Here is a 12,848-nt window from a genome sequence, read left to right as displayed (position 1 = left end):
GCTTTCATATAGTAATATTACTATTATTTGAAGCAATTCAGCAAAGAAAAGTAGTTGCTAGAATAAGCTTCATTCTCTAAATTGCATGCACTGCGTGTTTTAAATGGCTGAGGTACATTCTGCCTATCAGTTATAGCAGGAAGCCACAGAAACCGTACTGATTTCTGTACAGCTGGTTTAAGTTTAATGTGAAGAAGATGTGGCTTTTAAAAATCTCTTCCTCTTTATAGATTACACGAGAATATAATGTCACTCCAGTTCATCCAATTGTTCTTACACCAAAATGTCAACTCCAGCTGAGGGCAGAGCTGGAGTCCATCTTATATGAAAGATGTATTCCAGACTAAGGCAGTAGCCACTGTGAGCTTCACTGTGCTTACACAGATGGTTTTTTTTTGTTAGAAAAAACAAATTAGTTTTCACTATCCTAGGAACAATGCACTACAGTTTATCATCATTACTTTTCTTATTTTGCTTTTAATTGTTAAAAAAATCATGAACTGAAATTTGCCACTAGGGTGTTTGTAGATAGCCCTTCTGGAAGGAAAGGGCACTCCATTTGCTAGTATATAGCCGTTCTGGCAAAGGCTAACCTCAATTTTGATGCATATTCTGTCACCGTGACTGGGAATTTGTCCATGGAGAAGCTAGAAACATATTCAGATATTTTATTAATTTTTAATTCATGACAAGTTTAAGCTTATACTTCATTCCACCATGATTTTAAACATGCTTAACATTAAATGGTCATATTAAGTGAGGATTCTTTACTAGATGTTGGCACTGCTTAAAGTGAGAAATGGACCTTACTTCCACTTTAGAGAGACAAGAAAGAAAAGAAGTATAGTAACATAGATAATTACAGGCCTCTTACTGTGTCCAAAGCAAATTATTAGGCATGCAGCACACTTCCAAGAGAACTCAAGTAAAAAGGTCTCTACTAAGGACATGTGGCAGCCAGAGGAACTGCCCTGGTGGACAAGTCTAGCCATGCACCGAAGGGTAGTGTCTTGAAATAAATGTGTCTTCTGAGTGCTCTAGTACAGCATTACAAACTGCAAGTACAGCCAGTGTTACCAATGCTGGCTCTGTGTAATGAAAGACACAACCACTGAGGACCACTGCTTTTGCTTGGTGCATGGGTGAGGTCTTTGGTAGTGAAGAATGCAGGGCATTCTTTGTTAGAAGGGAAATACTACCTTTAAAAGAGGTAATGTTTCAGTTTGTCTCCCTGTTGTATCACTCTGTGCTTGGTCCACTTTGGGTCACTAGACTTCAAGAAAGTTCTAAACCAAGTAGAGACAATCCAGAAGACAGCCTTAAGAATGGTGGAAGGTCTAAAAGGTGCAACCCAAAAGACTGATAGTTGTTTAATCTAAAGATTAGAAAGTGATGGAATGTATAAAAGCATTCAAAACTGTGAAGGACCACTACAAACAAAGGGGGATAATCCCTTCTCCATGTTCACAGTGCATAGGACAAGAAGTAGTGTGCCTACCTGGCAGTAGGTGCGATTTTCGAATCGGAACTGAAAATTTCAGGAGCAAATAAAGCTTTATATCACGTACCATAAGGAGGAAGGGAAAAAACATCATGGGAGTTTTTAAAGTGCAGACTAGGCCAGTGTCTTCCTGGAAAGCATTTTTATTTTTTTGATGCTTTGTCACACTACAGAACAGGATATCTCTTTAGGTATCTTGATCGCTTATGAGTCCATTTATTGTGATTCTGTGAACGTTGAGACTGGTTTGAGCAACAGAGCATATCCTTCTTTCTGTAAGCTTTGCAGCAAGCAGTTGTTGCCACTTCCTGTCCTGAACTGCCACCCAGTATTGATGTGCAAGATTAACATTGCCACACATCTCCTGAGCAATGTGTGCAACTCTACATCTGTTTTTCGTGGACTGTATCAAGTATAAATGTATAATCATGGACTCATAGAATCATTTAGGTTGAAAAAGACTTTCAAGATCATCAGATCCAACCATTAAACTAGCACTGCTAAGTCCACCACTAAATCATGTCCTTAAGTGCCACGTTTACACATCTTTTTAAATGCCTCCAGGGGTGGTGGCTCAATCAGTTCTCTGGGCAGCCTGTTCCAAAGCTTGGCAACCCTTGCCATAAGGAAATTTTCCTAATATCCAGTCTAAACCTCCCTGGCACAGCTTGAGGTCATTTCCTCTTGACCTACTGCTTGTTGCTTGGGAGAAGAGACCAACACCCACCTTGCCACAGTCTGTTTTCAGGTAGTTGTAGGAAGCGATAAGGTCTCCCCTGAGCCTGCCTTTTACAACAGTGGCCAGATTAAGTTCTAGCTGGGCTTTGGCCCTTCTAGTTTTCTCCCCGCTTAAATTCACAAGATCCTTGTAGTCCTCCTGATTTGCCTGCCCCTTCTTCTTTGTTTTGTCTGAGTTCCAGTGAAAGTTCTCTGTTCAGCCAGGACAGTTTTCTTTCTTGACAGTTTGTCTTTTGGCACATGGGGATGGCCTGTTCCTGTGCCTTTAAGTGTTTTTTTCTTGAAGAAAATCCAGCCTTCCAGGACTCCTTTGCCCTTCAGGACTTCCTCCCAGGGGACTCCGTTAACCAGTCTCCTTAACAGGTCAAAATCTTCCCTCTGGAAGTCCAAAGCAGCAGTTCTGCTGACCCCTCTCCTTACTTCCCCAAGAATCTGTAAGCTGTCTGATTTTTATTACATAAAGGTCTTGTGTATTGTATGTAAACATATTTGTACATGTTTCTGTTTTATATTTAAATGTAACAAAACTTGGGTGAACATATTTTGACCATAAAGATACAATTAGAAACCACAGAACATATTCCCTCTAACTTGAATTATACCAAATTACATGAAGTAGAGCAACAGACCATTTAAATTCCCTTGCATTGCACTGAAATAAATGAAAGTAATGCAATGAAACTAAACAAAAGCGAAGTGGGAGTAGAAAAAAAATCAGGCAAAAGTAATCTGCTAAACAAGTACATAATACCATGATATACAATATGTTCTTTGAAGCTCTGTAAATGTACAGATTGAGCTCAGTCTAGCATATGGCAAGAGTTGAGCTAAAACAAATGGCATTTATTTCTAAAGTTAGTCATCTTATTATTGTTAAGAAACTCATTATATTTATTTGAAATTTATTGTTGTGCCAGTTTTTGACTCATTTGTGCATCATAAATTACATTAAATTGGAAAACTCAAAAAACTCCAACTCCTAAACAGGAATGACAAGTGTATACCCAATGTTGTTTAATATAGGACTAAAAGGTTTTTATTTAAAGGTCATAAGCAAGCAGAAGTACTAAAAATCTAAAAATCATAACATTCTGTTAGGAGCTGCCAATTCCCGTAGCCCCAAGTCTGCCACATGCTCCAAACCCAGCATGGCTGAGTGTGTGCTCCCAGTAGGTGCACATACTCACTGTATACATACGCACATGGCTGCACACACAGTTTAATGGGGACTAAAGCCACAGCACTTGTGCAGCACTAATGACACGACTGGCCTTATCCTGTTTCCTTCCTGGTTTATCAGAACGCAAGTCTGTTAGCAGAAAATACATGCAAATACATATCTGTCCATAAAGTGTGGGTCTCTCTGGTATCTGACTATACACTCACCTGTGCCAGTGCCTGGCCCCTGGATTGCACTCTCCCCAACTGCTGACACCTGGGCATCCCAGCTCCTGAGGCCTGAGTCCTGCTCCACCACGTGGTACAGTCCCTCTTTCGCACCAACACAAAGCACACAAGCATGAACAAACACAGGGAACTACCACACTCCCCTCAAAGGGCTGGCTTCAGCCATTTGCTATCTCCAGAAGCAGACCTCAGTCTCCTCTCCTCTCCCACCTGCAACATGCATACTCTCCGACAAGAAGGTCTCTCCTGCAGCTGGTCCAGACCTATGGATTTACTGGATCTCACAGCCTGGTCCCTCGAGTAGACAACTCTCAGACCCCTGGTCTTTCCAGTGTTACAGATACTCCAATATTTGGCTGATTGGCTTCTTATCCTACCTTCTGGCTGATGGAGTTTCATCGTTGTCAGTGATTCCATACATGGACATTCATCCCCTTGCATACTGTGCTGGTTCTCCAGCCTCTCCAGGTGCTGGCAGCAGAGATGCCTAGGCCTGCACTGCCCCTGGTCCTGCTCCAGTTGCTGTATGCACCCAGACACACACAGAATAGGGAGCCACTCACCCAGAAAAATACCCAGAAATGGGGTTTAATGAGAAGTCAGGGCAGACTGCACTGATCAGGTGTAGGGAATGGCCATGCAACTGTGTTTACACGTTTTGTCCCCTTACTCCTTTATTTTCCCACACTACTCCACCCACTGGATGTTTTGGGGATGTGTCTTTAAACACATACTCTAACATGATAAAGTAGGTTGGCATGAAGCAGTACTACAAATCAAACATGATCGGATAGTGCCACCGCGTGGAATCTATCAGAAGGTTCTTTCCTTTAGCTCTAGGCCAAAAAAATGCTGCAGAAGTGCAAGAAACTCTCAGCTACCAAACCTGAAGTTATTTTTAATTTCTTTACATTCTAATAGAAGCAAGATGCCTTTGTCAACTGTGCCTTTTAACAGCACTGGGAAGAATTCCAGCTGGCACCAATCTCAAGCAAACATGGACAAATTTCAGGAAAACTCATAAAAACTTGGTTAATGGTCTTCTTGTTATGTAAAACTATGCAGAAGGATTGTATTTCTTTACTTGTTCAGAATAACATGTGAACAGAAAGCTAATTTAGCTTAAAATATAAAGAAATTAAAATAATTACTTCTCTGAAGTATAATGCTACCATCAAATGTCAATATTCCTTGTGGTAAAAACAGTAAGAATGAAAACACAGAGTATTTCAGTGGTCACAGCAAAATGATGATTTGGAGACTAAACTGAAACCTGATCAGAAGAGATGTCTCACTTGTAATGTTGGGGACATCAGAGGATGCATAAGTGTCTTGTAAGGTCGACTCTGAAAGGACATATAAACAGCAATAGAGAACAGGGTGTTTGATAAAGGGTGAGCAGCTTGGTATGCCACCTGAGGCAGCTACAGCACCTGACAGGAACAAATTTCAGAAGGCTGATTAAATGTCTGTACCCCTTGGGAAAGCTTCGGAGTTTCTAAACTCTCTGCTTTACTTCAATTGTTGTAAGCAGCATGTGGGTCTAATGCGAGGCTAAACTCCCTGATCATGCAATATTTACCTCGTGGAAACCCTGGTCTCATGATGTTTTTATGACCTGTCATCAACAGATTTAAGATTTTTACCTATCACTATCATTACTTTCCTACTGACTGACGGTCAGTGACTATTTTCTGTCACTGTCATGTTTTCAGTTCAAAATTTATTTTCTGACTTCTATACTGGTTTTGATACAAAATGTAAAAAAAATAACTATCTAAAATATGTTAAATATGATAAATTACAAGGCATGTATTTGGGCCACTGTACACCATGTGTAAATGAAAGAATTTATCCAAAGTCTTTCCTGACCTCATTTGAATATATCTTAAAGTCATTAGGTAAAAGAAGCTTCTTGATATTCATGAGAACTTCCATGGGCAGAAATCTGTCATATATGTGCAATTAATCTTATCAGATATTATTTTCTACCTTTTGATGTTGACGGGTAGTGCCAGAAGTTCCTCTGAACTGCATCAGGATTCTTTCTATGAGGCATCCAAGCTTTTCATCATGATAATTTTCATTCAGGAGCATGAAACTCTATGTCTTGTCAAATAAAACTTAACAAGTAGGAAATTTGGTGTTTTCTATGAAAAGCTGAAGAATGAGGAAACTTTTTTTTTATATGTTGTTTAAAACAATATTACAACTTTTGCAAAAAAATGCTTATTTGAAAGATTTTCAAGAAGGAAAAGTATAGCAGAATACAGAAGCAGCGAAAAATAGTGGTATACAAATATCATATATACAGAAACAGAAATTTTACTAAGAACAAATACTTTTTGAATTGGTAGATCAAACTGAAGAATTAAATTTTAATATTTCTAATTGTCCTGTGGAAAGGCCAAGCAACATTGAAAGAATAAGTTAGAGTGCCTATTAAATGTCTTTCTTTGCTTTCCAGTATTATATGTCACCCATCTTTTGGCTATAACTCTGTCTCCTGTTTCAGTGATGTGCTTTATCCTGAAGGTGGCTGCATTTGATGTGAGTCATTCATTCCTATGGTGTCTTCAGTATTTTTTCACTGTATGTCTCCCATGTTCAGCTGTGACTAGGAGTAAATTAGCCAGTTTGAAGACTACAGCTCTTGTGCACTGAAATATTTATTTCAGGAAAATACTATGCTACAATAAAGAATGCTACATTATATTCAGAAAAATACTATGCTACAATAATACAGAATGAGCTTAAAATAAATCAGGATAGTTATTCAGTTATTGTGTTCCTCCACTAGGACAGAAGCCATTAGGGGAACTTTCTTGCTACCTCACTGGTTTGGGTGAATATTTTTTCCTGTCTAGAGCAAATAATTGCTAAATGACATGCTTGGGAGGACAAGCAAACTTTTGGAAAAGTGCTTCTCTTGACAAAAATCTCACCTGTGTCTCTCTGACCTCCAAAAAATAAGATTTGTATCTGAAAGAGAAGCACAGACTGGTGATCAGTGGTGATCTATATACTTAGAGTGTTTTCCTTTAAAAATAGTACCTTTTTTAAATCTGGTTCTCCATATTATGGGGAGCACTATACGCTTTGATTTTGGTAGTACAGTTTGCAGACGCCTGTCAGAGTTCAATTTATGGGATTAAAGCCCAGATGCTTCTAGCTCCTCTGTGCTTATCTCTGGAGATTTCTTAAATCTTGAGTTTTCCAGAGACAGGGTGTTGTTTGTTTGGTTTTTTGTTGTTGTTGTTGTTGTCATTTACAACAGAAAGTTATAAAGCTTGGAGCAGGTATAAAAGGCTACCAGAACAGAATGGCCTGATTTTGTGTTGCATTGATGGGGATGACTATACCAGCCAACAGTTTGACTGGCATCTCTGAGTCTGAATTGCAGCACCACAGAAATAAAAAAGCAACCTGCTACAGGTTTACCTGGATCACCAATACTCTTGCAGCACAGACTTGCTACAGGCTTATGTCCTCTGGACACAGAAAAGAATTAGCAATATAGTTGCTAGTGGCTTAAACAGGTGAGAGAATGAGAGTTTTGTAGAACTGGCTATATCTCCCTTTTTCACTGAATTCTTTCTGGTCATTTAGTTCCTGACCAGGCTTTGACAACTCCAGGCCACTCTGATTTTCCATTCTTCAGTATTTCAGTATTGTAAGCTTCAAGGTTTCAGTTGTTATGATGAAAACCAAATGACAGTGAGACATTTATATTTAATGTTTTAGGTCTTTATTTTGATTCAGGAGCTCCCTCTGACTACTACCAAAGCATTTTTGTTTTGCCAGATTCTGGGAGAATATAGGTGTAAGTATAAGGCTCTGAAACGATGCTTAATTTTTAACTTCAAACCAGATAATGTATCCAGTGGTCCAACAATCTTGAACCCTCTCTAGTCCCACAAATACCTCTGCTGATCCAGCTTAACCTGGTTCATTGGTCCTCCGTCTGTGCCTTAACTTGCAGCTTTAGAGATGAGCTACCTGATAATTTTCGGAGTAAACTAGGGAGGACCCCGTATTGTTCCTCTTGAATCCTTGGGATTTTTCTGTTTTCTGTTGTCTTCTGATGAAAACCATATTAAATGCTTCCTATCCCTTTTCTCTCATCTTGAAATTCTCAGCCCAATTCCAGTTGAATCAATCCATCCCAAGAAAAATCCAAACAGATTTCTTTCTGTCTCTGAGGAGTAGGAGTATCAAATATGCCTGCTTAGTTTGTTGACTGTTCTTCAAAAGAAGGCAGCAGTAAGTGATTAATCAAACAGTCAGAGGGTATTTTCTCTGATATTATCTGAAGATCAGATATAAGTTGTCATCACCAAATAAGAATCTTTCATAATATACTCGAGAGCTAGCACACTCATTGTTTCAAAAGGCATGTGATTATCTTTGTCTTCAAAAATGAAAAGTGAAAGCATTCTTGCTGACATTATTCCTCTATTACTGCTTCCCCTTACCATTTCTGACAGCTGTCTAGTTAATGAAATCTCCACAGTTTTGCCTATTTTTTTAATTTCAATCCATGCCATGTCAGGACAGTCTTATTTATGCCTTAGGTCTGTTCCCTAATCAGTCCAGAGATCTTTGGTTATGATCAGGTGATCTTAACTGAAAGGGTCAGCAGTCATTTCTAGTGTATCCCCTTCAATACCACTTTTTAGTCTTACTGAATACTTTCTTTCTTAAGTTTGACTGGCCAGTGTCAAGGCAGCATATTTTTGATTGCTTTACTTTTGTGAACTATATACCTCACTTTTGTAAGCAATTTGTTCCCTTACATTTTCATCATTTCTCACAATTTTATTTCCTGATCTCTTTAATTGCTCAGATCAGCTGTGCAAATCAAGTAGTTTGGTTTACTGATGTTGGTTTCTGTATGTTAAAAATCTGCTTCAGAAGTCTTACATCTTAAAAGTTCTCATCTCCCATTTCTGCTGAATTTCACCAGTGTAAAACTAAAGCATGCATTAAAACTTAAATGAAACCAGTATCAAGCTCCTTGTGCTTACCGGTAAACGATCTACATCTGGAGTTTCTGCAGTCACTCTGTGCTTGGATGCTTATGTCCACAACTTCTCACCCTTACAGCTCAAGATTTATTAAGCTTACTCTCCGTAATAGCAAGCCATCTGAGAGCTGTAAAAATTAATGACCTGCAATAGAAAATGGTTAAATTAATTATTCACCAGTTTCCAAAGGACCATAATTGCATTTCTGTTCTCTGTGGAGCACTCTGGCTAGCTTGCTGAGGGACTGGAGTGCTCAGCAGCATGGAGGTTACAAGTACAAGATGTTTTTGTGGGTGCTTGGGAGAGAGAGAGATCAGGGATTGTTAGGGATAGCTATGTGAGGATGAAGGTGAGGGCAAAGGTCTGGATGGTTTTTGGCCCTGAAGAGTGCTGGGATGTTTAGATTTGCTGCAATAAGGAAGGAATATATGGAAGGAATGACTACAGTGGCCTTTTGTCAGAGCAAAATTTCTGTAGTTAGTTTGGGAGAGAAACTCTCTGGGACTCATGGGTATGCTGAGGGAAATACTTTTGTCGACAGCACTTTTATCTTGCTCCTACTAAAAACACATCAAGTACCTGCTTTTGGCTACTTCTCAGCTTATGTTGAGGTGAGACTGACAAACAGCTTGCTGCCAGCATCTTGTCTTCACAGCAGTGGTAATGGGCCTGCTCTAATGAACTGCAGCTTGACATGCAAGGCAAGGATGACAGACCTGCCAAATATGCACCCTGTGAAATGCCTTTAAACATTGAATGCTGCTCTCAGGGGAAGGGCAAAGAAAATCATCAAAAGAAAAAATATTGATGACTGGATGCTTGGACTTCTGCTTTTCAATATGGTGTTTTTCTGCTGAGTACAAGAAACAATCATTTGCACAACAAAGAAGTGCAAATTGCCTAGTCTCACTGTAGTTTTTTGTACAGTACTTAAGTTCAACAGAGTTGTGACTGCCATATGTGATGCCTTGGGTAAATTATAATAAGAATAATAAATAATAACAAACCCAGGTGTACAGGAAATTGGCCATGGACTGTATAGTCCTCAAAACCTTTACTTACAGTGTTATGAGGTATTATGTCATTCTTCATACTTTTCCGCTGATTAATCTTTGCTTTATACACTTCAGAACATTCTGACATCATGTACATTTTAATTTTCTGTAGGCAAATCGAAAGTACTGTAACAGAGAAATACAAGTCCAGCTAATTTCCTCATGAGTTGCATTCCATATACATCCAAGCTTGCTGGATTTATAGCAATAAATGGATACTCTGTGACTATGGTGTGGCAATGTCAATCAGAGGAAGAGAAGATTAAACATTCATAACTACTGAAAGGCAATTTCCTTCAATTGTTCATCATGACTCCATTCTTAACCTTCCCCATAGGATTTCCTTTTGCTCTAAAGTTCTAAAAAGGTTTGTTTGTCTACAATATTTTTTTTATGGTGCTAGTAAACTGATGAAGGGGCTATAATGAAATTTGTTGGTTTTCCTCATATTAATTATTTACCTATGATGCGACTCAGCAGATTTTTACTGTCATAAGCAATTTGCCTAGAAAAATTGAAGAAAAATTTTCTATCTGTTCATCTATCAAAAAAATGCAGTAATGAAAATTAAACAGTATACCCACAGTAAACCTAACTAAATCAAACCAAAATGGTGTCTGTGGTGGTATATGATTTCACAAAGACTATTTTTCTATGACTAGCCTGGTAGATCAGACATAGGTCTGGAAAAAATAATGAAGAAATCCAGGCGTAATGCATTAGACTGGGAGAAAAATCCTGTCATAAAATGTATAAAGTGGCTCTGATACTTTTTTCTGTCTTTTTTTAAAGCATTGGAATCTATAGAAGAATTAGCTTTGGAAACAACCTTACTAAAAACACATGGAGAGTAAAGATTTTGGTCTCACCATCCTTCTAATTTCATTTTTGGAAGATTTTTCAGATACAGGAGATACAAATACCTTCTAGATGCTTATCAGCCCTATTATGGTATCCCAGTATGTGGAGGCATATTTTTATTAGCAATGTTGTGTTTGGACTAAGCTGTTATCTAACACACATAATTAAATGACAGCAGTGAATCTGTTTCTGCTAAAATTAATATAAAAATGGGTCCTGGAAGCATACCTTGAGTCCAGGATGCTATATTTCTTGATATGCCTGTGTGATGAAATGAAGACCATGTCAATGGTAAGTCCTTGTTTATGCCTTAGCAAAAGGATTACAGTTAACAGTCTCTGTCCACCTAGGGACAGTAAAGCTGCAGAGGAACTGAGCATTCACACAGATCTGCAAGTCCGCATTCAAATGGTAGCACACAGGAACATTTTTTTCCTATTCTAAAGCTATGCCTTATGATGAGTCAAGTTCATTAAATTCTGTGTGACAATTTGGGAGAAATGCAATTGTGCTCCTAAACAGTTCACATACTGTAAAGGTAAATGAGATACATGCAGCTCACACCAGCAAACTGATATTTCTGAAAGAGAAGTATCTCTCAGTGTGAATACATATAGATATATCTGTGAATATTATTTATCAATGAAATTAAAAATTTCAGACCACCCTAGAGAGTGGGAAAAATAGATTCCCTTTCATTCCATCTTTTTAGCAGCAGGTAGGGCAGGCTACAACAGCAAGAGATTATATTTTTTATTGAATGCTGGTATCTGAATGCAAAATTTCTAGGTCAACTGTAGAGCTCTATCAGTTACTGCCAAAGTGTTAAAATATGATTTTGTTGTTATACTGAATTGTATTCGGTGATTGTTTCTTTCCCTCCTCTTACTTGGTTCCTTTCTTAACGGGCAGTAGAAAGAGTAGAATGGCAACCCAAATTAACATAATGAGTCTACTAAATGCTATGCTTTCAGCACTGCTCAAGAGGCTCAGGGAGCAGAACTGAACAGAAAGACTGTGAGGTCTATTGCCTGGTCCTTTTACATCTAGAATCAGAGGTGAAGACTAGAAGATGCTGTACTCTAAGGACATAATGGCAGATCTCTTTCCTATACTGTAAATTTGTGCTAAACTGGCAAATTTGGCCATTGGATAAATATTTTCTAAACTTTGGAAAGCATATTGGTGGATTTCCTTTTCATCTGCTGGACAAGAATTGGTTCACAAAGTGCATTTGTAGAACAGAGAACCAAGTGTTTTTTTGGCTTGCTGAGTCCAGTCCTCTGCCCCTACAAGCAATCACATCATATGTCCTCTACAGTAACTTATCAAGCTTCAGATTGGATGTTGAAGCTGGGTGAGTTTATGCCCCCATTTTACCCCACTAATTATGTATAAGAAAAGAGATAGATAATGACGTTGTTTTGTTCTGTCTGGGATGGTTACTCACAATTTAGTCTCCTGATAAAAATAAAAGTTTGAATTTGAGGTCCGAACCACCATCTTCATGCAGGAAATCACAAAATATCATGCAAGCTGTCAGATACAAAACAGTGAGAGAGGAAGTTCCTGACTTTCTGTTATCCCAAAAAAACTAATCTTTGCCCTTCCCCTTTTCACCTCCTTCTTTCTCCAGGGGTGACCCCTGTTACCCTAGTGCACAGCTGGACCTGCACAAGCCCTGTAATGTCAGCCCTTAGCACCATACACCCTAGTTATTACTTGGCTGGTGGGATACAGTGCAGAGATGCTAAAACTGTCTTGGCTTGTGTCCACATGGTTTACCACTATTGCTTCAAGCCGGACCCACTGTCCCTTTTAGTATTAAGTATTTGAGACATTTAAACCTGTCTCAAAAAAACCTTTTATTTCTTCCTCACCTTAATTTTAACAAGTGCTGAAAAGCATTAACATAAAATAGATACTGCTCTGTACCCTTTTCAATTCCCTCCCTGTCACTTTCCCACACACCTATAAATACACAAAACCAGCCTTCAATATCACAAATACCATGAGAAATATTGGTAATCTGAAAGTGTCTGGCTGGCAGAAAGTGTCTGTCTCTTTTTATGTCACTCAGTCACCTTTCACTGAATTATATAAAGCTCCCATGTTAGGGAGAAAACATGGTTTAAGAATTTTGAGATGAATATTAGTTCTAAAAATTTTGTATGTATTCTGGTAAATGTGAAGTGCATTCATATTCTGGACAGTGACGTTGCATTCCCAATCATGTAATGGTACATAACTAGCAGTGAG

Source organism: Neopsephotus bourkii, unplaced genomic scaffold, assembly GCF_033783945.1.
Source record: "Neopsephotus bourkii isolate Nb327-2 ecotype Australia unplaced genomic scaffold, CSIRO-AGI_Nbou_v1 NB_1767, whole genome shotgun sequence".
Taxonomy (NCBI): domain Eukaryota; kingdom Metazoa; phylum Chordata; class Aves; order Psittaciformes; family Psittacidae; genus Neopsephotus; species Neopsephotus bourkii.
Note: the sequence above shows the minus strand (reverse complement) of the source record.